General features: G+C 39.0%; 1 protein-coding gene across 1 annotated transcript in view; it reads right to left on the bottom strand.

Moving 5' to 3' along the window:
- The window catches only part of LOC135223605 (uncharacterized), a 910537-nt gene extending 886189 nt beyond the window's left edge, over window positions 1–24348 (bottom strand). Inside the window, exons 1-2 of the mRNA XM_064262183.1 lie at window positions 24225–24348; window positions 2587–2653 (exon numbers count right to left, since the gene is read on the bottom strand). The gene's annotated coding sequence lies outside the window, so the exon portion shown is untranslated. The remainder of the gene's footprint in view (window positions 1–2586; window positions 2654–24224) is intronic.
- Window positions 24349–26058: the final 1710 nt, after the last annotated feature.

Raw genomic sequence — 26058 nt, 5'->3', positions numbered from 1 at the left:
GCGACAGGCCCTTATCCTAATTGAGGAAATTAAGCACCAAGAAAGTGGCGTAAAATAATCTAGAGAAGAATGATCTTTACATTCTAAATATGAGAACAGTATTAACCAGAGGTGCAAAAGTCACCTTAAGCTCGCCTTCATTAAACCTTTCATCATATAATGTAATACAACACTACATCAATTAAGAAACTTTCAATACCTACAAAAGAAAGGATTTCAGTTCAAGAAATACGCACTGTTATATCTATTCTTGATCTTACTGTAAACAAAAATGTAAAAAAATAAAACTGAAAAGGATATGATACCTACTATGAGATTCAGGGCCTCTGTAACACGGTTTTTTCGCAATAACTTTTTATCTATGCATTTCATAAATATAACGCTTATTCAGAATACATATATCAACACATAAATTTTGAGTGTATTCTGCACTACGTAGGTTGAATAAATTTGGTACTTATAATGTAAAAGTGACCTTTTTGAGACGGGCAACTTACTCAGAGAAAAGGTTTCGAACGCACTCGTTACGTAACTTATGACAGCATTTCTTCCCTCTTTCTCGATGGATGATTGGCTATACGTAACGAAGGCTAAACCTCTGGCAACAATGACATACAAATTTAAATACAAGCAAAGCAGTACACCTTTATGAACTCTGGAACCTCCCCACTGATAATTGTCATAATGAACAAACCAACAAAATATGTTAATAAATACAAAAAACACTTCGATTATTAGTCTAACTCCCAAAATAAGTTTCCAAAGAAATTACAGTCTACTTTATAGGTCACAATCAGATTGACAAAGATGGTAGGGAATAGTTGGTAACTTATCAAAAACACATAGTAGACAAGCTTGATTTGATAACTGCTATATCCAATGTCAAGCAATTTTTATTTATTGGCTATCTACCTATTTACTGAAAAATTGTCAGAATGGTGACTTCATGAGGCTCCACCCACTTTCGCCTCGTTATAATTCAGGATAACACTGAAGGCTACCATGGGCATTGTTGGATTAGAAAATTTAACTTCTGGCTATAAAAACTAATTTCTCGAGTAGTTGTAAGAAGTGCTAAATGATCCTCAAGGATCCCAGCAGTTGGCCTGAACGTTTAATTCATGTATATTACTGCTATACTGTTGCGGCACTACTGCTACAGTAGCATTACTACGCTAGCACTGATACCCCACCCACAACTATGTATCGTTCCGCCATTCATAAAGTCTTTGGGTTTCAGAGCCGATGGAATTTCTGTCTGGTGGATAGGCGGGGCAACATTTAGTCAAAAGGTGTTTGTTTACCTTGCTTACGTAATGAATGTTTTTCGACTCTTGGCTCGTAATCATTGGCCATGGCGTCGGCAAAGATCATTTTTACTCTATAAAAACTAAAACTATCGGGTTTAGGTTATTGATAATGCTGACAAAATTTGTGTGTGGTTGTAAAATATACATATGTCAACTTTCAGCTACATCCGATGCTTTGACAAGGAGCAAAGTCCAAAAAACCGTGTTACAGAGACCCTGAATCTCATCCTTGTCATTTTTATGGCCTGTGTGTGTGTGTGTGTGTGTTTTTCTACTGATACAAAAATATATGTATATAAACTGCATTTCAAAAGTCAAAATTGCCTACCGTGCACTGTTAAACGTCTATCATTTACACTGGTTAAATCAAGCTCGAAATTTAAACAAAATTCTTTACGCCTTTGAAAACCAACATTATTTTCTAATGTATATTAAGAATTTGCCTTTGCACGACTCAAAACGTAATATTTTCATACTATATAACCCTTCAAAGTATGCGAACTAGTCTGGATAAAGTGCAAATAAAAAAAAAAAGTGAAATCTCTCTAAACTCATCTCGCTAGTGCCTACACTTATATCAAGGTTCAAAGTGAAGCAACGCAAATATATGAATATATGCAGCGTTGCGACGGGCACTTACAGATTTTTATATAGAATAAAGCCCCAATCTACATGTAAGTTATTGTCGTCTACTCTATATGTGGCTACTCTGTATTATGGACTATACGCAGAAATTTATGAAAAGGTCACCTACCATCAGATGTACATTTGTGTTACCATATATAACAATAATATTGGGTATGCCATGGGATATATCATTTACTTCGTTTATCAATTAAACAGAACACTCAGCTCTATTTTCTAAGTAATACATATTGAACACGATAAATTTCGGGGTACTCTGTTATACTCTGACTGGTGAAGTATAATGAAAGTACTGGCTTCCCATCTGGGCCAAAATTAATATGAATTTATTCGTGGCACACAGTAATGAAGTAAAGAGACTCATTACAGTTATATCAACTATGGCGGACTGTATCTATAACCGACGTTTGTTTCTAGTGAACTGAATACTACCTAAAACATCAAATACACCAAAGGTACAGTGCGACTAACGTTATCATTCGCAACATTATTCACTGCCCCATGTGGCCCGTCATGAAAACCATGACTTGTATAATGAAGTATATGCAACTCGTGTCAGCCATGTAACTTAGCTGCTGAGTAACCTCTTACAGAACAGTTATTTCCGTAACGATTAACCACAGGCACTTACCTCGTCTCCAGTCAACGGAGTAGAAGCGATCAGCGACATATTATGATGCACCACTTCAAGAACTGCCCTACAAAAAAATCGTTAAAATATATATATAACTATATACGTATATAACTTTTTTATATATATGTGTGAATTAAATGCAATATATACAAATATGGATTAAACATAATAAAAAACTGATCCACTAATTTTTTATATCTACTGCAATCGTTATGTAGCATAAGGATATACCTACAAACCCACAATTTAAGGAAGGAAGTGCTAGAGACGTCCACGGACCACACAGGTCACCATTTTGCACTTTAAAGTATATGATTAAAATGTGGTGTACGTATGTGTGTATATATATATATATATATATATATATATATATATAATATCTATATATATATATATATATATATATATATATATATATATATATATAGGTGAAGCGTCCAAATATCTGGTCATTAAACTTACCAATGAAAATTTGTTACCTCACAGCAGCCAGACACTTGTATCTTCATCAGAAATAAAATACGACAGATTACTCTAAAGGTAACAGTGTTCCCTTAAAAACTTATTAATCATGCAAGAAATCAGACTAAGTTAATTAAAACAAGTGCGTGGTAATCTTCTATGAAATTAAATTAATCAAAGGGCATCACTCCATCAACAACTAAGTTTATTTCCTGGTTCTTAAAATTGAAGGAAAACAGCTCAATTACTACTATATTTCTACCTTGACAAAATTAAATATACTGGTGGAAAAAAAAACTCAAAAACTTTTAAATATAAAAATTTAGTATTAAACTCAAAATTCATACGTGAAATTCACAATCTCAGGGAAATTTACTATTACTTGAAAACAACAGTTCAATTATTTCTTGAATTAATTATTAAGCAAAATTAAATCAAAATTAATTAATCACAATAATCAAGAAATTAAATTATTCACGTAAAATTCAATGTGTTAAGTAACAATTAAAATTTGAAAAGAATTCTAAATGCAAATTAATTCAAAAGTGTTAAACAATTAGATTTGAAAAGAATTCCAAGTAAATGCAAGCTGATTCAAAATTGTTAAATTCAATTAAATATATAATGATTGATTAACCCTTAAATGCCGAAGCGGTAAAAATCAAAACGTCTCCCGAATGCCAGAGCCGGTTTTGAGTGAGCGCGGAAGCAGAAAAAATAATTTTTTCAAAAAATCACAGCGCGCTTAGTTTTCAAGATAAAGAGTTCCTTTTTGGCTCCTTTTTTGTCATTGCCTGAAGTTTAGTATGTAACCATCAGAAATGAAAAATAATATCATTATCATATGTAAATAATGCGATATATTGTAGCAAAAAAAAAAAATTCATACATAATTGTATCAAAATCACGCTGTGCAAAAAACAGTAAAAGCTAACGAGTTTAATTTTTTTTCGTTGTATTGTATACTAAATTGCAATCATTTTGATGTATAATACATTGTAAAACGATAAAAGAAACACAGAGAAAATATTATCACAATATAATGCATGAATTCGTAACGTGCGGACGTAAACAATGATTTTTTTCAAAAATTCACCATAAATCTAAATATGGTCTTAGAGACTTCCAATTTCTTTCAAAATGAAGAAAAATGATTGAATATTACTATACTGTAAGAGTATTAGCTTACAAATGCAGTTTTCGACCAAGTTGACCGAATGTCGATTTTTTTATATACATATTTTTTATATGCAATTATTTCGGAAATAAGAAAAGCTACAACCTTCAAATATTTTTCGTTTTATTCTACATGAAATTGCGCACATTTTCATATATAAAACTCTATGAAATGCCTAATATGAAACGGAGCAAATATTCCGAGAATGGGACGTATGCATTTCGGAGATTTGTGGCGGAGAATCCGCGCGCGGAGGGAAGGAAAGTTTTTTTTAAAATTCACCATAAATCTAAATATTGTGCTAGAGACTTCGAATTTGTTTCAAGATGAAGATAAATGACTGAATATTACTAGACTGTAAGAGTTTTAGCTTACAATTGCGTTTTTCGACCATTTCGGTAGAGTCAAATTGACTAACGTGTTTTTTTTTTTTTCTATTTATCGTGATTTATATGCAAATATTTCAAAAATGAGAAAAGCTACAACCTTCAATTATTTTTTTTGTATTCTACATGAAATTGCGCACATTTTCATATATAAAAATTTATGTAACGGCTAATTTAAGATGGTGCAAACATTACCACAATCGCACGTATGATTTTTTTCGGAAGAGTTACCGCGTGGACGTAAAGAAAATTGTATTTTTTTCATAAATTCACCATAAATCGAAATATTGTGCTAGAGACTTCCAATTTGTTGCAAAATGAAGGTAAATGCTTGAATATTACTAGAATATAAGCGTTGTAGCTTACAATTGCGTTTTTCGACCATTTCGGTAGACTCAAAGTTGACCGAAGGTTGAAAATTTGTCCCTTATCATTTTTATATGAAAATATTTCAAAATTGATAAAAGCTACAACTATGGGTTGTTTTTAGTTGTATTGTGCATGAAATTGGGCATATTTCCATATATAAAACTTTATGTAACGGCTAATTTTAAAATGGTGCAAACATTACCACAATCACATGTATGATATTTTTTCGGAAGAGTTACCGCGCGGACGTAAGGAAAAATTTTTTTCATAAATTCACCATAAATCGAAATATTGTGCTAGAGACTTTCAATTAGTTGCAAAATTAAGGTAAATGATTGAATATTACTAAAATATAAGAGTTTTAGCTTACAATTGCTTTTTTTGACCATTTCGGTAGAGTCAAAGTTGACCAAAGGTTGAAATTTTGGCACTTATCGTTATTTATATAAAAATATCTCAAAACTGATAAAAGCTACAATCATGAGTATTTTTTTGTTGTATTCTACATAGAAATGCGCACATTTTCATATGTAATACTCCATGTAACGGCTAATTTAAAATGGTACAAAAATTATGTCAAAGTGACGAAATAATTTCCAAGATGTGTCACAGGTACTTTTTAGTGCGGCAAGAAAGAAATTCGCACTTGCGCGCCTGCGTAACGATTGTAAACAAAACAACACCTCGATCCGTGAACTCCCAGCATCCCCCAAGGCGCGTGATTCAAAAGTTTTCGGCTGGTAGGCCTATAAGTATTTTTCCGCGAATTTAAAAAAAAAAATTTTGAGTTGACGTATGGTACGTCCATTCGGCATTCGGGAGACATTTTGACTCGACGTTTAATACGTCCATTCGGCGTTTAAGGGTTAATGAGAACCCTTAAGTTAATCAAACAAATTGTGAATGTACACCTCAGAAAATTCTCTCTTTCCTCCGTTGTCTGAGTCAAGCTGGTATCACACTAGTCATCTATCCTTGAAGAATATACTTCTCATCACGAGCAGATGTCCGATGTTTTAACTGATGAAAACTCGCCATCAGCTTCTCAGCAGAGGATGATAACTCCTCCAACGACGGAAACTCAGTTGTACCGAAATGAAGACACCCCCTTCAAATCAAGTCTCCTGCAGCCAATTCCTTGCCACTTTTTCGAAAATATGGAATCTCTGCTCAAAAGAACTTTCTGCCTATGAAGCAGTAGCAAGACACCTCTGGTGTCTAACCTGGCCTACCAAAGCATCCTTCCAAGGTATTTATCAAGCTTACAACGCTATGGTGCAGTGAGCCATCCACTTGAGTAACTGCTTTGCCATCTTACTGAGAGGGCAAACAGTTTTTACCCTCATTTGACAAAGTAAGTCACTAGGCTTGTTGTAGCCCACCAGAATGAAATGACTCCTTGAACAATTTTGGGATCACCTGAAGATTAGCGACCCCTAATACCTCTCCTGAAGAAAATCGACCCCAATATTTTCCTCCTGAAGAAAAGCTACCCGAATAGGTAGATCTAGTGTACCTATCCGCGGCGGCCCAGAGTATGGCAGTTGCAGTTTTTCTATGCAGTTTTACCTCCTGAACAAGAATTTGAAGTAATATTTATTCGGACGACACTAATTTACCTTTGAACTCTATCCTACGGTAAAGGGGACCCCCCATTGGGAACCGGGGTTTTGAATGGGGACAAAACCCCAACTCTATCCTACGGTAAGGGGGACCCCAGTGGGAACCGGGGTTTTGGGTGGGGAGAAACCACTTGGGGGGAGGTTTTGCCATGTTATTGTGGTATTTCCCACATTTATCACTTTTAAAAACACAAAATACAGGCGGAAATAAGAGATAACAAAACTAGCGATAGTGGAGCCGTTCCACATACATATTCACCTACTACTACTACTACTACTACTACTACCACGACACTGAATCCTACTACACATGCACTAATGCTACTGCGCATGTGCTAACTGTAAGGGAGCTTTTGGCCTAAACTCAGACTTCTTAGTGAGAAAAAAATGGGGGTTTACGGGAGGAATACATGTATTTAGCCAAACACGTTACAGTATGACCCCTACGTTGCTACCGCACTGAGTGAAGGATTGGCTGGTAACCATACATTGAGTTACATAAAAGCATTTACCTAATTTATTTATTAAACATGTTATGTGAATTCTAGTGTTTATTCCTTTTCCTTTTTCCATAGTATTTGTATAATAACCGTTTTGAATTATCCCCACCTAATAATTTCACCATATATAATTTGAAATATTATGTTATAATTGAGGACAGACACCTAAAAATGCCTACCGGTTGATACTAGAAGTAGGTTTTAGGACGTTTCGATACCTACCTACCTACCTGTAACGTGAAATTGCACATTGTGTTGCATATTACATACACACTCCCTATATGATTTATACACAACTCAATCCCTCCCCTTTCCAGTATTCACGACTGGCTTTTTACGTTACACCATTTAAAATGCATTTCTCACCCATACCAATACCTGGATTAAAGTTTGCCATTATCATTATAAAACCTTTAAATATATAGTTTGCCATTATTATTATAAAACCTACATTTAAATATATTCCATTATACCATTTCACAGACATTACAATTTACACCTCCCTTCCAGTTTCCTTACTATTATGCAGTTATGTATGGTTACTTTCAACATTTTACAACACTTCCACACCCTTCAAAGTTAGGTTTATATGTCATTTTACCTACTGGGGGGCGAATCCCCCCCCGGTTAGGCAACATACCCTTGTAGGTTTAGTTTGTTATATGTTGGTTTACCTACTAGTTTTACTTCCTTGAAGGAGGGTACCCGGTTAGGCTAGGTTGGTTAGTTCTTGAAGGGGGGTATGGGGGGGGGGGCTCTGGCCTCCTGGTCAGGCAACATTCCCTACTAGGTTAGGTTTGGTTAGGTTACATTCCTTGCTAGGTTAGGTTAGGCCTTTAAGGGGGGTTGAAGACCCAGGTCAGGCAACATCCCTTCTAGGTTAAGTTCCCTACTAGGTTAGGTTAGGTTGGTTAGGTTATATTCCTTACTAGGTTAGGTTAGGCCTTTAAGGGTGGGTACCCCAGTCAGGCAACATTCCCTACTAGGTTAAATTCCCTACTAGGTTAGGTTAAGTTAGGTTAGGTTACATTCCCTACTAGGTTAGGTTTGGTTACGTTATATTCCTTACTGGATTAGGTTAGGCCTTTCGCCCCACCCCCCTGGTCAGGCAATATTCTCTACTAGGTTACGTTAAGTTCCCTACTAGGTTAGGTTACATTCCTTACTAGGTTAGGTTAGGTCTTCAAGGGGGTACGCCAACCCCCCCCCCCGGTCAGGCAACATCCCCTCTAGGTTAAGTTCCCTACTAGGTTAGGTTAGGTTACATTCCTTACTAGGTTAGGTTAGGCCTTTAAAGGGGGGGTACAGGGGGCTTCGCCCCCCCAGTCAGGCAATATCCCTTATAGGTTAAGTTCCCTACTAGGTTAGGTTAGGTTAGGTTGGTTAGGCTTTGCCCCCCCGGTCAGGCAACATTCCCTACTAGGTTTGGTTAGGTTACATTCCTTACTAGGTTACCTACTAGGTTAGGTTCGGTTAGGTTATATTCCTTACTAGGTTAGGTTAGGCCTTTTTGCCCTCCAGTCAGGCAATATTCCCTACTAGGTTAGGTTAGGTTACATTCCTTACTAGGTTAGATTAGGCCTTTAAGGGGGGGTACGGGGGGCAAAGCCCCCCCGGTCAGGCAACATTCCCTACTAGGTTAAGTTCCCTACTAGATTAGGTTGGCTAGGTTACATTCCCTACTAGGTTATCTACTAGGTTAGGTTTGGTTAGGTTACATTCCTTACTAGGTTAGGTTAGGTTAGGCCTTTAAGGGGGGGGTGAAGCCACCAGTCAGGCAATATTCCCTACTAGGTTAAGTTCCCTACTAGATTAGGTTAGGTTAGGTTCGTTAGGTTACATTCCTAACTAGGTTAGGTTAGGTCTTCAAGGGGGGGTACGGGAGGGGCTTCGGCCCCCCGGTCAGGCAACATCCCCTCTAGGTTAAGTTCCCTACTAGGTTAGGTTAGGTTACATTCCTTACTAGGTTAGGTTAGGCCTTTAAGGGGGGCTTCGCCCCCCCGGTCAGGCAACATTTCCTACTAGGTTAAGTTCCCTACTAGGTTAGGTTACATCCCCTGCTAGGTTAGGTTATGTTAGGTTGGTTTGGTTCTTTAAGGGGGGGTACAGCAGGGCCAACCCCCCCTGGTCAGGCAACATCCCCTACAAGTTAAATTAGTTTTGTTATGTGGTAACCCATGTTTAATTTGGTATTTAGTATTTATTGAAACAACTTTAGGCCCTATTACAAATATACCACCCAGGACTTAAATCCCACCCCCTCCTGGGCCCGTTATATATGTATTTGTATTAATTCATATTTCGAACCCATCCCACATTTACATTTACATAGTTCCTTAAGTACCCATTTCTTTTTATTACCCTTAACATTGCCAACTTATTTTGTTAAGTGCTTGCACATTTACCTCAGCCCCACCCTGCCTCAACCAATAGCATCAAAGCATTTTTACTACTCCACCCCACCTCCCCTACCATGTTTTGTATGGTCCAGCCTCCTACCACCTCCTAACCGTACAACTCCAACACTGTTGAATCTGCCGCCATGACTTCAACTGGTGCATCAACTTCACGCTCGCCCAAGCCCCTTAGCAGGAACTCTTTGCCAACTTCATGTAACAATTGTTACACAAGTAACAAAAATTTCTCTGCCTATTACTCAGGTAATCATGAACGACTAATCGGTTTATGCCAGGACCACGGCCTTCTGAGAAAGCAGGTCTTTTGCCCCCATTGAGTTACAAAGATTTCTCTGCCTATTACTCAGGTAATTATGAACGGCTGATCAGTTTATGCCAGGACCACGGCCTCCTGAGGAAGCAGGTCTTTTGCCCCCATTGTGGGAATGAGTGCCACCTAGATTTGCAAAAGAAGTGCTTCAGGTAAATACCTTATGAGTAGTTTGTTGGTTTCTATATGTAACCGTGATATGACCTGGCCCTAGATTAATGGCAATATTATATTACACCTATACCATTTATGACCTACTCCATATTTTCTTTTGATGTTTATAATTGGTATTTTTCCCTCCACGTTTACCTTTACGTGTGACCGGTCTTATCGACCGCATAGTAAGAAAGCGAAGAAACGCTGTTCTTACTACTTTTCATTGTTTAAGGGCACTTGGTTCTCTGGGTCCCACCTTGATGTTGAGACAGTTCTGTTCTTTGAATACCTGTATGTGAGTGATTTTTTTTCTTACAAGGTTGCGAGAACAGAACTTGGACTGTCGGACACAACAATTAATGATTGGGCCAGCTTCTCCCGGGAAGTAAGTATTTTGCTTATCCCCTCACCCTTTTCCATTCCTACCCCCTCCTTCTCCCTCACTCTCTCTCCCCCCTCCCTCATACACAACCTGCCTTGTATTATTATGAAATTTACCCTACTTAATTACTTCCCCTAACACTGACTTTTATTTCAGGTCATAGTTAATTGGTGCTTCCAACAGAAGAAGCAAACTGGTGGGCACGGCACAATTGTTGAAATCGATGAGGCGAAGTTTGGGAGAAGAAAATACGAAGGGCAGTGGGTGTTCGGTGGTATCTGCAGGCAGACCTGGGAGTTTTTCGTTGTTCCTGTACCCGACAGGACGAGTGGGACTCTGCTTGCAGTTATCAAAGAATACATTGTGCCGGGTACCACTATTATTTCTGACTGCTGGAGGGCTTATGACTGCCTGGGGGATGAAGGTTATGTCCACTTGACAGTCAACCACTCGAACTTTGTGGACCCAGAAACCGGTGCCCATACTAATACAATCGAGAGGAGGTGGAGGGAACTCCGGCAGTCGACTCCAAGATACGGGAGGAGAATGTACAACTTCGTCGGGTACTTGGCTGTTGCTTATTTCAAGTTGCATTTTGAAGAACCCAAGACCCGCCTCCACGCATTCTTAAAGGCAGCTGCTGCTTTGTACCCTCCACCCTTTTAGGGTAAGGTCCAAACATCATTCTTAATTATTATTTTTTAGGAAAGTGAGTGTTAGGCTTTTGCCGAAAGTTATGTTAAGGTCTCTGTTACTATTCAGTGGGGTGCTGCTAAGACAACTCGTACCTTCCACATTACCCCGCCAACCCCCTGTGCGTTAACCCCCCTTAGTGAACATATGGCTCCGTGGTGGTTGGGGAGTTCAAACATGGCGGCTGTGTTTACATTTCCCTCACCGTAACGAATACTTGGTACCGTCCTATAGGACCGTTCTTTGGTGACTTAAGACTATGGCAATTGACATTTTCTATGTTATTTTAGTTGCTTTACAAGGGTTGTTAGGAATATTTTTTTCGTTTGGTTGGCACTAAACTTTAATTTACCTTTGAGTTTGGTACAGCTATTATGTAGCTTTCAAAGGTAAATTACTGCTTAGTTACAGCCCGCCGAATGGATATTACTTTTAAATCTTGTACAGCAACTAAAATAACATAGGAAACAGTCAATTGCCATAGTCTAAGCCACCGCGGATTGCTTCTGTAGAAATACCCCTGAATATTTTCCACCTGAAGATAAACGACCCCTGCTTGTTGATGTCTCCAATCTTCAGGTGACCTGCTTTAGCTCATAATATTATAGAAAAAAGGAGAAAAAAATATTGATATATATTCATTAAAAACTACTTTGATGGATGTGTTAGGTAGTGCCCTTAAGGGGGGCTAACAGGGGAGGCGGAGCAACCCCCACTAAGCCTAGGTAGGGGGTACAGGGCCCTAGGTTAGGTTAGGTGGTTGTGTTAGGTTCGGTAGTGTCCCGAAAATCACTGTGGCCTTAAGGCCCCCCCGCTAGGCCTAGGTAGGGGTACAGGGCCCTATGTTAGGTCAGGTGGTTGTGTTAGGTTCGGTAGTACAGGGGGTCCTCGAGTTACGACGTTGATCCGTTCTTACGATGCATCGTAACACGATTTTCAGCGTAAGTCGGAACATTGAAAAATACCACATGATTTAATGTAAATACCTATCAATAACAACGAGAGAACAATTCCTTACCTTTATTAGTTTGATTGGCTTGCACACTGGAGAGGAAGCTGCGGTGCTGGAGAGACTGGGGGAGGTTAGTGAAGAGAAAAAGAACCTCCAGAAGTTGCTGGAGATGCTGAGGCAGATGATTCTTGAGGTGAGGCAGAACATACTAGTACTGGAGATGCTGAGGTAGGTGATTCTTGAGGTGAGGCAGAACATACTACTGGAGATGTTGGGGCAGGTGAGTCTTTAGGTGAGGCAGAACCTACAGAAGGTGCTGGAGATACTGGGGCAGGTGAGTCTGGGTTAGCAGAACATTCAGAAGGTGCTGGAGATTGTGGGGCAGGCGAGTCTGGATTAGCAGAGGCAGCTGAGGTAGAGGGTACAGGATCTCCTGCAGGCCTCTCTACCTTCTTAAAATACTGCTCCAGGTTAGTCTGAACAGAGAGCGACCTCTTTCATCCAAGATCTCCTTGTAACACTGCATCAAATCCATGACGCCTCTGGAAACCCTAGTGAACCTGTCCAAGTTGGGATCCTGAGCCTCAAAAGTTGACAACGCTTGCTGCAACTCTGCAAAACCTCTTATCAAGTCCTGCCTTGTGAAAGCCTTAGGCTCTGGGGTGGGTGCTTCTTTCTTCTTCCTCTATTATCTGCTTCTCCAGTTGTATCAGGTCCTCAGCAGATAACTCCTCGCCATGAGACTCCAGCAGCTCTGTAACATCATCAACCTCCATCTCCAAATTGATTTCCTTACTCAGGGCAACAACGTTCTTGACAACTAGCTGAACTGTGTCCTCAAACCCATGGAAATCATTCACAAATTGAGGACAAATTTTCTTCCAGACACCATTCATGTTTGTTTGCTTAACCTCCTCCCAGGAATTAGCAATGTTCTTTACAGCATCAAGGATGTTGTAGGATTTCCAAAAGTCCTTCAGAGTCAAGTCCTTCTTGGTTTCAGTTGCCTGTAAAGCCATAGCAATTGTCCTTCGTAGGTAGTAGGCCTTGAACGAAGCAATCACTCCTTGGTCCATAGGCTGTAAAAGGGCCGTGGTATTAGGTGGAAGGTAAACCACCTTGACATTAGGGTTGAAGTCTCCAGCTGGGCAGGGTGTCCAGGGCATTGTCCAGCACTAGCAACACCTTAAAGGGGATACCCTTGGAGGCGCAATACCGCTCCACACTTGGAACAAAATGGTTTACGAACCAGTCCTCAAACACTGCAAGTGTCACCCATGCCTTCTTGTTGGACTTTCCAAATTACTGGTAGTTGACCCTTCCAAATGCCCTTGAGTGCCCTTGGATTTTCAGCCTGATACACCAACAAGGGCTTCAGTTTGAAGTCGCCCAGCAGCATTACCCCCCCAAGAAGTAAAGTTAGAAGCCTCTCCTTGCTGGCTTTATGACCGGGTGCTGACTTCTCCTTGGCGATGTAAGTGCGGTTAGGCATACGTTTCCAAAACAAACCTGTCTCGTCTACGTTAAACACTTGCTGAGCAGAATAACCCCCCTCCTTAATTATCTCAGACAACGCTTTAGGAAATTCACTCGCTGCTTTCTCATCCCCACTAGCAGCTTCACCTTGCAATTTAAGGTTATGGTAATTGGCCCGAGCCTTAAATCGCATAAACCAACCCCTACTAGCCACAAACTCTTCACTTTCACTTCCCTCCCCCTTTTCTTTTTTCAACGCTTCAAACAATCTTTTCGCCTTCTCCTGAATCACCATAAGGCTGACTGGGATACGCCGTTGATTTTGGTCTTCCAACAAACAAAGCACCAATAACCTTTCCATTTCAATTATTAGACCACTACGCTGCTTAGTTATCACTGTCGCTTTCATAGGAGCAGATCCTTTCACATGTTCAACGATGCGCTCTTTATCTTTGATAATGGTAGCAACGGTCGAATACTTCTAAGGCCAAGCTGAAGCGGCCAATGTTTGTTGGCGTTTCTCTCTCAGATCGTTTATAATGTCCACTTTAAATTTCCATGGTGATGGCCTTTCTTTTCTTCGATGCACTACCATCAGAAGAGTCCGCTTGCGCTTGGGAGCCATAACAAAGAGCAAAAAGTTACAAAAACGATACAACACGAGGGAGAGAGAGGCAGTGTAAACAACCAAAATGGCGTATGGGCGAGGAATGAGCGTAGCGAAGCGACGCCGTCCTCTCCCCCACAAAGCGTATTCTTCCGCCGTGCGCCTGGAACTAGTTCGCGTTTGTTTACGTTGCTTACGACGCTAAACCGCGTAAGACGGAACGACGCAAAATATTATTTTTTATATTTTTATGGGGGCGCGTTCGTAACCACGAAACATCGTAAGTCGAGACCAGCGTAACCCGAGGACTTACTGTACCCTGAAAATCACTTCCCACTAGGGTCCCCCATAATTGTAGTAGTAGGTTTATGCTTACATTTTGTGTGTAAAAGTAAGTCATACTTTCTTTTTTATTTACCTTGTTAATTCCTCACCTTAAGAAAAGCGACCCCAATATTTTCCACCTGAAGAAAAGCGACCCCAGCGTGTGTTGGGGTCGCTTTTCTTCAGGTGATCCCAATTTTGGAATTTGCAGGGCTAGCTGTCAAACTTGCATTCCCAAAAAAGTGGAGTGCAGATGAGGATCATCCTTAGTCTGCCTACTAAAGCTGAACAAACTCCTTAGGTGTGTGCCTTGACCTCCTTTAATGTGGCTGTACACAAGACACATTTTGGGAGGTGGAGAGTTCAACAAATTTCTACAAGATAGCTCCTCTCATCCAGCAACCATACAAGATCATCTCTGATCTACATGCTCAATTGGAAGATGGAGAGTTCAGAAAATCCCACAAGGAGCTTCCTGTTGCCCAATAACCATGCAAGATTTCTGATCCTACTGCTTACAGAACAAACTACAAGGATCACTAGGAGTGGAATAGATCTGCTTCTATTTTCACCAAAGTGGGTACAAACGGAGTCACTTCTGTAGAACATGCTTGATTACACAAATCCAGGTAAAAATAGTCACCGAAAAAAAAAGCTGGAAAAAAAAGTCACATTAATCTTTCTTATACTATATTGACTGACCCCAAAGGGGTTTAAGTTGCATGTTTAGTACAAGCCTGTTTGGGATTTTTTTAACTCGGTATGTATCCATCTTTGTGGCACAAGCATGTTGGGATTACCGTAAAAACACAAGCAAAAGACTGCAAATGTCAAAAAGAAAATTATCCCCCCCAAAAGAAAGTGTGAATTTTTCCCTGTGACTTTACTGCTGGCCACCATAAATTAATGTATCTTTATTTTCTTGTTAACTTTTTCCTAGCCAAAATAGTGACCTTTTTCCTGTGACTTTATTACCTTCACCCCTCAAACATGACAGGAGGTCATGGGGATTTGCCAAAAGCAAGGTGGTTGAGAGGAAAAAGATACCTAGGTGCTTTGCCTGCTGCTTGGAGATGAGACCCAACTCTCCCAAAAGTGAATGCTTATGGTGTCTGGGTCACCTAATACTATCACTTCCCAGAGCCTGGAAAGGTCGTTCATTCAGTCTTGTGGGACTGCTGAGATGCCGCCTCCTTTTTCGCCAAGAGAAAGTGCATAAGAAAATGAGGAGGATGGGAATGCAGAGTAGGGAAAATTTTTATAATTTCCTTCTTGTCCCTGGTTTATGGCTTGCCTCCATGGTATTATGGAAGTGGTTCAACTGTTACATGACAAGAAACCTTCTGATCAGAAGATTGGATTGTTAACCTGATCTGAAGCACTCTAGGCAATCACAACCTCAGCAGTTAGGACAACTGCTTCACCTCCAAAGTGAACCCTAAAGAAAGCTCCAATGACAACTGGGTTCAACAAGGGAGCCATGGTTACTTCCCTTACACCATTAGTCCTACAAAGAGCCAAATGATCACTCCACATTGCTGAAGGGATTCTGAAAAGAAAAAAAAATTTTGTCTATTCCCAACACTGTATTTACAGGTGAATGGGCATGTGCATGCACATTGCCATATAATCCCACAGATTGTGTGTACTTGAGGGGATCTGTTATGAACAAACCCAACAACAGCATCAGCACAATCTGAGGACTGAGCATGGGTTGAACAAGTAGGCAATGCTGGCTCAGCCACTGGAGAAATGGCCTACCTCACAACCTACTTGAGAATGGTCTACAGACCGAGTATGTGTAGAGTTACACAGGCTCTTCGAAGTATTTCTGCAGAATTGTGAAAGGAAAAGCTAACCTCGCCACTTGCTTGTGCACAGTCCAGACACTGGAAATGCATAGAGTAGGCCATGCTGGTTTGACCAAGTGTGTTCTGGAGAAACAAAAGAGAGAGCTGGAAGCACATCTATAGGTGACTGGGACTGGGTGCTGAGCTCACTCAGTAAGGTCCATGCCAGCCAGAAGGCAATTACCCATAGAATGTTTGAGAGCTATTCCCCCCCCAACCCCCGTCTGGGTCTGAGAATAGCTCTCATTCAAAACCCCACAGAACTTATTGTGAGAGGCCTTCTGGACTACTTCCTCCTCCTACAAGAAGAGATTTTACAAGATTTAGAGGAAGAGGATGAGCTCGATGACAGTTGGGTGGCAGCTTAAAGACAGCGCTTGCACTTCTCCCCCTCCTAGCTTAAGCCTTGCTTTCCTCTTAGAATAGTACAGTAGTCAATACCATGGGGCAACTTACATATAATACACACTTCCTGCATGAGAAAGGGTGTAGTTGGGAAAAAGAGTAATGTTCGGCAGAGGAAGTGATAGGCTGACACTTCAAAGTTACACTCACTAACACTCTTCACACCCCTCCAAAAAATTTAAACTTAGCAGCCAGGAGTGCAGTGAGATATGTTCAAACAGATAGGATCTGCTATCTTACATACTCCTTTACAAACTTGGCACCTGCTGTGGTCTAACCATGACCCCAGGATAACTGCATGCTAATTTGGCTACTTAATAGCCCTCAAGCTCTCGAAAGACAAATGTTACATATTCTTATGTGAAACTCTGGATCCAAATTATGGACCCAACTTTGCTCTGGATCCAAACTGTGGACCCAACTTGGCCCAAGTAACCATGAATTAGACAAACAACAGTCTTCAAATGTATAAGCTTTGTTATTTCTGCCCCCAATAGTTCTAAAGTAAATTACTTTTAAACAACCCAGCCCTACTACATAAAATCTAAATTCCTACCTAGTACAGTTGGTAACATGCTTTTCCTGTAATTCTAGGAGACAGCGTTCGCTTCCTCGTCAAGGGGCACATAATAAGTGTCTACCAGTGTGTATATATGCCGTGAGTGACGCCATGGTAGGGGGTTGGGGTTATCGGCTAATGTCCTCCCGAGAGGCAATAGCCTGGTGGAGGACTGAGACAGCTTACTTTTTTTTTTAACCTACTGAAAGGCATCATGGACCCCATCTGAACAAATGCAAAACCTCTTTACTAGATGCTTTGCGTCAAGTCTGGCTGAAATTATCATTTGTCCGGAAGTCGAAAATGTGACAATTTTTTGTCATACATACATAAAATACTGACAGACATACAAGCATATACTGTGCTGTTATTTGCTGAACAATGCTCAAAATTAATTGAAAAACTCAACTACCGACAACTCAATTGAAATAAAGAACAAAGACCTTGGCATTTGGCAGCAAGTGTGAGTGTGAGATAAATCAGACATGACTCTAAACACCTAGTGAGCAAACAGCTTATTCTGAATATCATCATTTATCATAGCATCACATATACGGTATTAAATATTAATTTTCACTCACTGTGCATTAAAATAGCCAAGATATATAATCAGGTATGTACATATCAAAATACAGGCATGAGGAAAGTTCATTTTGTTTTTTTATTAAAATAATAAAATTAAATTAAAACAGGTACCCACACAATATCATATCATTATTACTATTACAGTAAAAGTTGCAAACTCTGGAAGAAAAGATGGAATGCTACATGCTACAAACTAAAGGGGGCAAAAAAAGATCAATCCGGGACAGAAAAAGAAATCCAAAGGAATACAATACTGTGTAAAAAATAAAAAATGAGAAGTCAATAATTTCCATTAAATAAATAACAAACCATGAAGTACAAACCATGGCTGCCTGCTCATCATAAAAGTATTCAACAAAGTTTAAACTTCTAGGGCTCAGATATTTAACTACACTGTATAAGATTATGAAGGCTACTCTAATTTGGTCACAGCAAGAATAAGATTTCTATAAAACTGTGTGGTAATGAACCCTTCATAAGCAAGGTAGCATGGCATCCAGAATTTTAGATGAGTTGCATTTACTCATGACCCAAACCTGCTAGTGATCACACTGCAATATGCACCACGACTAGTTTGAAGTCAATATTTTTTTTTTATATTCGGCAACCAAAGGTCTAGTACACACTAAGGAGATACAATTAATGCAATATAATCTGTAGAACAAAAACGCTACTTTTCAAGGTTAAAACACACATCCAACATATTTAAAAAAAAAAAAAAAGGCAATGGGCCATAAAACTACCCTGAGGAACACCAGTATATCAATTAAAACTAGAATAATAATTCCAAGGAGCTGACCTACAATTCCAATCTGTCAATATTTTTACAAGAGCCTCCGGCTGAATGCCGTCAAACGAAGTGTTACTGTCAAGACACTTCATGAACAGAATATTGGGATGTTTCTACGTACTTGAAGACTTAAAATGAGTACCTCAAGCTCCCAGTCCCTAAAAAATACCAAACTTCGAAATAGGAAACAGATGTCTACTTTCTTCATATGCAATCAGACGTTTTCCTAAGTTAAAAAAAAATTAAAAAGCAATACAATATATGTGTAATATTGGAGAAATATTACATTCATAAAATGAGATAACGCTCAGTCGTGGGGTTCCTTAACTGTTATATGAATTGCAATGAGATAGTAGCCATATACTTAGCAGTCTAAATAACTCGAAAGTAAAGTGTTAAATGAAAATGGAAATCAATGGAAAATTTACTGGCTATCTAACAAGATCAAGGAACTGCAATAAACTACCGCCCACAAGTCAAAGTTGTATTTAGGGATATAACCTGTACAAAACTATCACAAATTACTTTCTCTCTCTCCTCCTCTCTTTACCTTGCTAAATTCCGGTTACTTGCCGAAACTGTAGCAAACGCTTGAAGCTAGCGTAAATTTTTACTTACCCATAAAACTTTAGTATTAGTATTTACTACTTTCATTAGGACGCGTAGGGTAGGCTACCTCGACTAGATTTGGCTAGTGCTCTGGTGACATAGGCTCAGCACATATCGCCCAATCATTCAGTTCGCCCTTTTCCACGTGCCCCTTCGAATCGATAGTTGGCAATGAGAAAATTGCCGTATTACATTTTCAATTGCTTTTTTTTTCATTTTACATAATCTAAAGAGAAATCGAAAGTCCTTATGATGGGGCTAGATGTTAAAACAACTTTTAGTCTAAGTGAAGATTTCCAGTTTTAAGCTGTGGAGGGTCAGAAAAAGTTAAGAGTTTTGGTATAAATTTTTCAAATTTTACATGATATTCATATGGAACTATACAGCTACTAAGACCAGAGATGGGATACCAACATGAATAATAAAAAAATTAGATTAGGAATAAGTATCATGCATTAAATAGTTCCAGTACTGCAGGCTACATAAATAATTTTCCATCAAAGCGGCCCTACAAAACTAAACGCTTCCGACGAAGTAAATGCAGATAAAGAGAACCTCGGAACTTAATACACAATGTGTAATGAGATGTAGCACAAAGTGATACGGAAAGGTATAAAATGCACCCCCAGTGCAAGTTTTAAAACCATTAGTCTAAGAAACCAGTAGGTACTTTCAACTGTACCAAATATTAGAGAAAAAAAAATCTATGCTATGGTACTAGAAAAAGTAATAAAATTAATGGAGGCTGGAACTGTGCAGAGGAAGTGAGACATGTGAGTAGTCTTCAGGGAAGACGGAAAGGCAACCACAAACTACCGAATTGATTGGGCTGAACAAACAGAAAAAGCGTGCCTTGCGACTTGATGGCCCGAGGCTTATTATACATCCTTTTACTTTAAATTCAGACATACAAAAATCTATTCATTCACAAGATAGAAACCGCGATGCACATTTCCATCAATCTATTATATTGCTGGCATTGGGCTCCTGGGTATTTTACTTTCAATACTGCGCTCATTATTCTACAAGGAAAGTCTGAAAAGACCATCATATAGATTACAGTTACGAGTTTGCAAAATTAAAATCCAGTATCCAACGTTAAGTTCGTAACGTCCCCACGTTAAGCCTAATCATTACTATTATTACACAATAATTAAATTCTGAACATTAATTTCAAAATTCAAATGGTCTGCCTTTGTGTGAGAAAGAGAGAGAGAGAGAGAGAGAGAGAGAGAGAGAGAGAGAGAGAGAGAGAGAGAGAGAGAGAGAGAGAGAATTTCAACTGCTGCTTTTGTTCAAATGTAAAAACGCAGGGTAGGTCTATTGCAATATCTAATATAAGATGACCGAATTACTTTAGAGGTAGGTCAGTATATAAAATAAACATGGACTTTCGACTATACCAAGGAGAACTTCACGTTTTTGGAGTCTGATTTTGTCTGTAATACCAGTATCCCTAACAAAACATAACACAGAAATATCACTGGTGACAGCTGGGGAGGGAGTAAACAAATATTTTTGCACTATCTGTCCTTAAGCCCTTGAGGATAAAACGGGGGTTGCTTATCCAGCATACCAATTACTGGCAAAAATACACAGCACGATTTTGGGTAGACCTACTATATTCACTTGTAGGAGGTTGATAATATGCTAACAGTCCCCTTTAGAAGTGAAGTCTATAAAGTGAATGGGGTAAAATATGAAAATCTCTACATGTGCTTCTTCATACAATTTTACGGCAAGAACTTCAGAATTAGTGTTGCCGAAACGTAAAAATGTGGCCTCCGATGTGGAAGTTTTCACGCACTAGACGATCAAGTGTGTAAGTGGCGTCTTCATTTTACGGTCTACCACACTGGGAAAAATTTCTAGTCTAATTTTAGAGCGTTTGTTGTGGTTAGATATATTATTTCTTATGTGATTCATTGACCTATAAATACATAGTATATTCTCGGTTATTTTCATATATATATATATCTATTATATATATATATATATATATATATAGATATATATATATATATATATATATAATATTGAATAACTTGATCACGAAGTATATAAAACGTGATGCAATGTATAAATAAAGGTTTTTGCCACAAAGGAAAAAAAGAAAAAGAGAGATAGCCAAGTACTTTCGGTCCTGTTCGGACCCTTTACTGAGGCAAACAGTTTGCCTCAGTAAAGGGTCCGAACAGGACCGAAAGTACTTGGCTATCTCGCTTTTCATTTTTTCCTTCATGGCAAAAAACCTTTATTTATATATATGTGTATATATATATATATATATATATATATATATATATATATATATATATATATATATATGTTTAAATAATAATTATGACTCATAAAGAACGATCAAAGAATGGGTGTTTCCAGGACAATTTCTGAAGTAGTTTAAGTTAACCAAACGATGTCTTGAGTATTTCCACCTAATTAAGGTAACTTGAATGTATTTTAAAAAATTTTACTAAATACAAAAAAAATGATTGTGATAAACTTGATAAGAGAAGTTCTATGTAGTGATATTGTAAATGCATTCATTAGTCCCTTCATCAGCTAATGCCGTAGCATGTCAAGAGACCCATCTTATGACAAACACTTATGTTTTCCCTTACGGTAAATATTATTGATTGATATACTGGTACTGTCAAAACCACTGAACGTCTAGGGGGAGGTTGAAGGGTTGTTCAATGGTACTGGAATAATCTAAGTTGCCAATATAAAGTCTATTGTTTGCGGATGGTATTGGCAATAACCTCACTTTTCACTTTGGGGATGGTACTGACAATAAACCTTATTTTTTACCTTACCACTGCAATGACATGTCCGGTAAGAGCCAAAGTTTCAAGGGAGCAGAGAGGGATTTAATAAGAGAATGGATTCGCTTTTCCAAATGGATGCCATCTCTCTGGAAAGTTGAAGCAGAGGAATATAGCAACGGAAATAAGAAACGGGAGGGCTATGCAATATTGCTGGAGATATATATGTGCGAAATACTCAAACGCCACCTTCAAGATGTAAAGCAGCAGCTTAATTCGCCAAGGACAAAATTTGGGAAAGAACGCTCTAAGTGGGTCCTGTCCTGGGAAACTTGAAGGATTCGAAGAAGTCTGGCGCAGGCTCTGATGAAGTCTATGAGTCGACATTATTACTTAAAAGGAAATGTTGCTATTTCTACGCGACCAGGAAATATTGCTTTTTCTACGCGACCAGGAAATATTGCTTTTTCTACGAGGACAAGAAATTTCTGCTGAATCTATTAAAAACCACACATGAGCATGAGAATTCTGGCTTCGCAGGTGAGTATTTATAGGCATTATTCATTATAATTATATTGCAATTATGTAACTATATAGTTTTTGATGAAATAAAAACACGCAAAATACAAAACATAAAAACAGCAATTACTTATACTAATGTATATAAACAATGAAAACACTAAATCTGATAAGATTTTCGTGGTTACTATTACATTATACTCTGGTTACTATTACATTATACTCTGCTCTTGAGCCTCTTCTACCAGTTCTTCATCCAACGACACTTTCTTTGGTTTTCCTTCTAGAGGCAAAACAAGGCTACTGAAACAGATGAAGTATCAAATGCAGACACGTTACTTTTATAAAGTCTAGTGGAAAATATTTACAACCACCCTGAATGGTCTGAGGGTGCAGGATTTGCTCGGTAAGTATTGAGCCAAACTTACGTCTATATGTATCGTGTAGGGTCACCCTAACATATGTTCACATAAAATTGTCTTTAGACAGTTAAAAGTAAAAATATTTTTTTTTTTTAGATATACTTTATTTTTTACCGATGGCTGAAAGAATGTTAAATTTGGGCGAGCATGGAAGTCTGTGCTTTGAAAATGTGGCAAACTACGTTCAGGTGCAGTAGGGTGAGAAAACGGCCGATTCGGTTAACGCAAAATCATTTTCCACTTTTGGCACCAAGCTTCGCAACGAGCTGCACATCATTTTCTTTGCCAGCTATAAATTGTTCTTTCTTGATTAACAACAACTCATGGAACTGAATGACATTTGTTTTGTGTGAACATAATGAAAACTGTGGCGACTGCTCTTCGTGCAGTCAGGTGTCATGATCTACAAAGACAACGAATGTATGTGACACCGCCTGGGTGAGCTACGCATCTCAAACTTGGGAGTAGCTAGCCTACAGTCTGGAGGCTGGTGTCATTTGCCAAAATCTTGCTGGTCATTCAACTGTACAAAGTATGACCAGTACTCAGTAGTACTGCATTACACAAAGAAGTTCAGGTCGGTTTGGTCATTTTTCAATGAGACAGTTGGCCTAGGCCTAGCTAAGATTTAGGGTTAAGTTTCCATTAAGGTGTAGTGACGCAAAGTAGTTTTATGGGACGAAATACTTCCCTCCACGGCTAACCTAATAACAAAACTACAAAAATGTGTTTCATTTAGTAACTGAAGAAGCAGGAGACTGCTAGCCTAATTTTAGGCCTACTTGTACCTAACTTCCTAATTGTAGGCCTACTTATACCTCCTTCCTACCTACCGTAATTGTAGGCCTACTTGTACCTTCATAGTAGAATAAACGTGCAAGATCTGGTATACTATAGCTAGTAGTATATTATCTAATTTTTAACCGCTTTTAAGGAAAACAGTCTGTACTTGATATCGGTCAAGTACCGAACCTGATAGCCAATCAGCAAATACCCAATAGGCACAGTCACATTAGCCGACTCCAACATTCTTGGTATCACTTGAAGAAAACTTAAAGCAGACTAGCCTACTACCACGTCCATCTAGCTCGGTAACGACCAGTTTAAGTGCAAAATGGGCGTCGTATTCAGTACCAGCCTCTTGGGGGATGAACGTATTATTATAACCAAAAACAAACATGAACAAATGGCAGTTAATCCTCCTGTCAATACCTGGCAGGTATCAGCCATGCTAGTACCAGCTATCATACAAAAGAAAAAAAATTAAACTGAATTACCTGTCAACTGGAAAACCTTACCTCTATTAATTTGGCGTCAAAGCAAGTAACATTTCCAGTAACTGCAACGCCAAAAAGTAAATAGGGGCACGTGGGCCTAGAAATGTGGGAGGTTCCTTACGTCGGCGTGCACTCTCCAACTGTTACTTAGCAACTGACTGACAGCCAGGCGGCCTGCGGCGGGCTGCGGGCTGCGGCTGCTCTGCTGCTGGGCTGACTGCTACCTGACCGTCTGCCTGAGTCGGACTCTCGACTCGGAGGCGAGCCTGACTGAGTTGCTACTCCAAGGTATATCTTGGTCTACTCTACTTGTCTGTCTCCGGACTTCGGGAAGTCGGAACTTGGAAGGAAGAGTTTTTCCGGCTTTCTAGATGGATCGCTCAACTTCCATTTATCATTCAGCACTGGATCTGGTTAAGAAAAAGGTTGATCATCAGTATGATGTAGCTACAGTGTTTCTCTCTATGTTCAACCATCCTGGCACGCAAACACGCGTTTTACTTCCATGATCATGCACATAAAAAGCATGCTAACATACCACATACATGCAATTATCACATTCAGTCTGGTGAGGGGGTATTCAAACTTTCGACTTCCTTTTCGTTGAAATTTAAGAAAGCAAAGAGAAATAATATTACAGCAAAGATTTTTCTTCGTCAAAATTTAGTGCATTTTTTGCGACCGTGGAAGATTATGAAGTTGTTGGACAGCTAAAAGATTCAAATTTCGTCTTGCATTTCTTGAATTTCAAAATAATTTCAGGATAAAATATCTATGATGTGTATATTTATCTGAAACTTGGATAGTATGTGTTGTAGTACGGACATGAATCCTGGTATGACAATGACTAGAAGATTTTATTCATTTTGGGAATAAAAACTTAAGGAGACATATTAGATTTTAGATGGAAAGCTAGTAATAAACATGGTATAATTATGTACATGAGATAATGATGGAGGAGAGATGGAGATGGCTTAGTCGTGGCCTTTGCACCATCCCCGGGAGTAAATCGAGGATACGTAATTTTTATGAGTCTATTCCGCGGGCTGATGTAATGAAAACGGCATACATTATGTAGCCTATTTTGAAATATATATAGTATGTGTGTGCGAGCCCGTGCTGTAACAAATGATGCTTAGCTTACTAATGGGGTGTTTATGTACTATTTCATACATATACGTATAGTAACAACAAAATCTTTGAGCACATAAGATAATAACTATACATTAGCTAAGCAGCCTAATGACTATCACTTGTGGGTAAGCTTACGTGGATATAAGGTTAGGCATGCGCTATGGTAAGCCTTATCTATTTTTTGGGGTTGGTTTGTACCTGTATGTTTGGAAAACATGCTATTTGTGGACCATGATGAAGTTGGAATATCTTAAGATTAGCTCATCTCTCATTTTTCTTCAAATCAACAAATATCATTGCAGTTTAGGGAATATAAAGTTTAGTCCAAAAGCCACGCGCTGGGACCTATGAGGTCATTCAGCGCTGAAAAGGAAATTGAAAGTAAATAACAGAAAGGTGTAACGGGAGCAAGGCCTCGCAGCTACTCTGTAAAACAGTGTTGGAAAGGGGTTGCAGTTAGGGGGCGAAGGAACGTTGCGAAGATCATTAAATAATGCCTACAGTGTACCATGGTATATACCTTGCAGAGTGCTGCATGAGGTACAATGATGCCATTACACCTGATTATATCAATTATGTCTTATCATTTGTAAACCGCGTGCCTGAAAGATACATACCATCCAACCCTCCCATCCCAATATATCAGAAGTGCTCTTTCATGAGTAATTATTGACCCTTGATACATCTTTGTATAAGAGATATTTCGGGTCATATAGCCAGC

This window comes from Macrobrachium nipponense, chromosome 10 (assembly GCF_015104395.2).
Source record: "Macrobrachium nipponense isolate FS-2020 chromosome 10, ASM1510439v2, whole genome shotgun sequence".
Classification (NCBI taxonomy): Eukaryota; Metazoa; Arthropoda; class Malacostraca; order Decapoda; family Palaemonidae; genus Macrobrachium; species Macrobrachium nipponense.
This window is presented reverse-complemented; position numbering and strand designations above follow the sequence as displayed.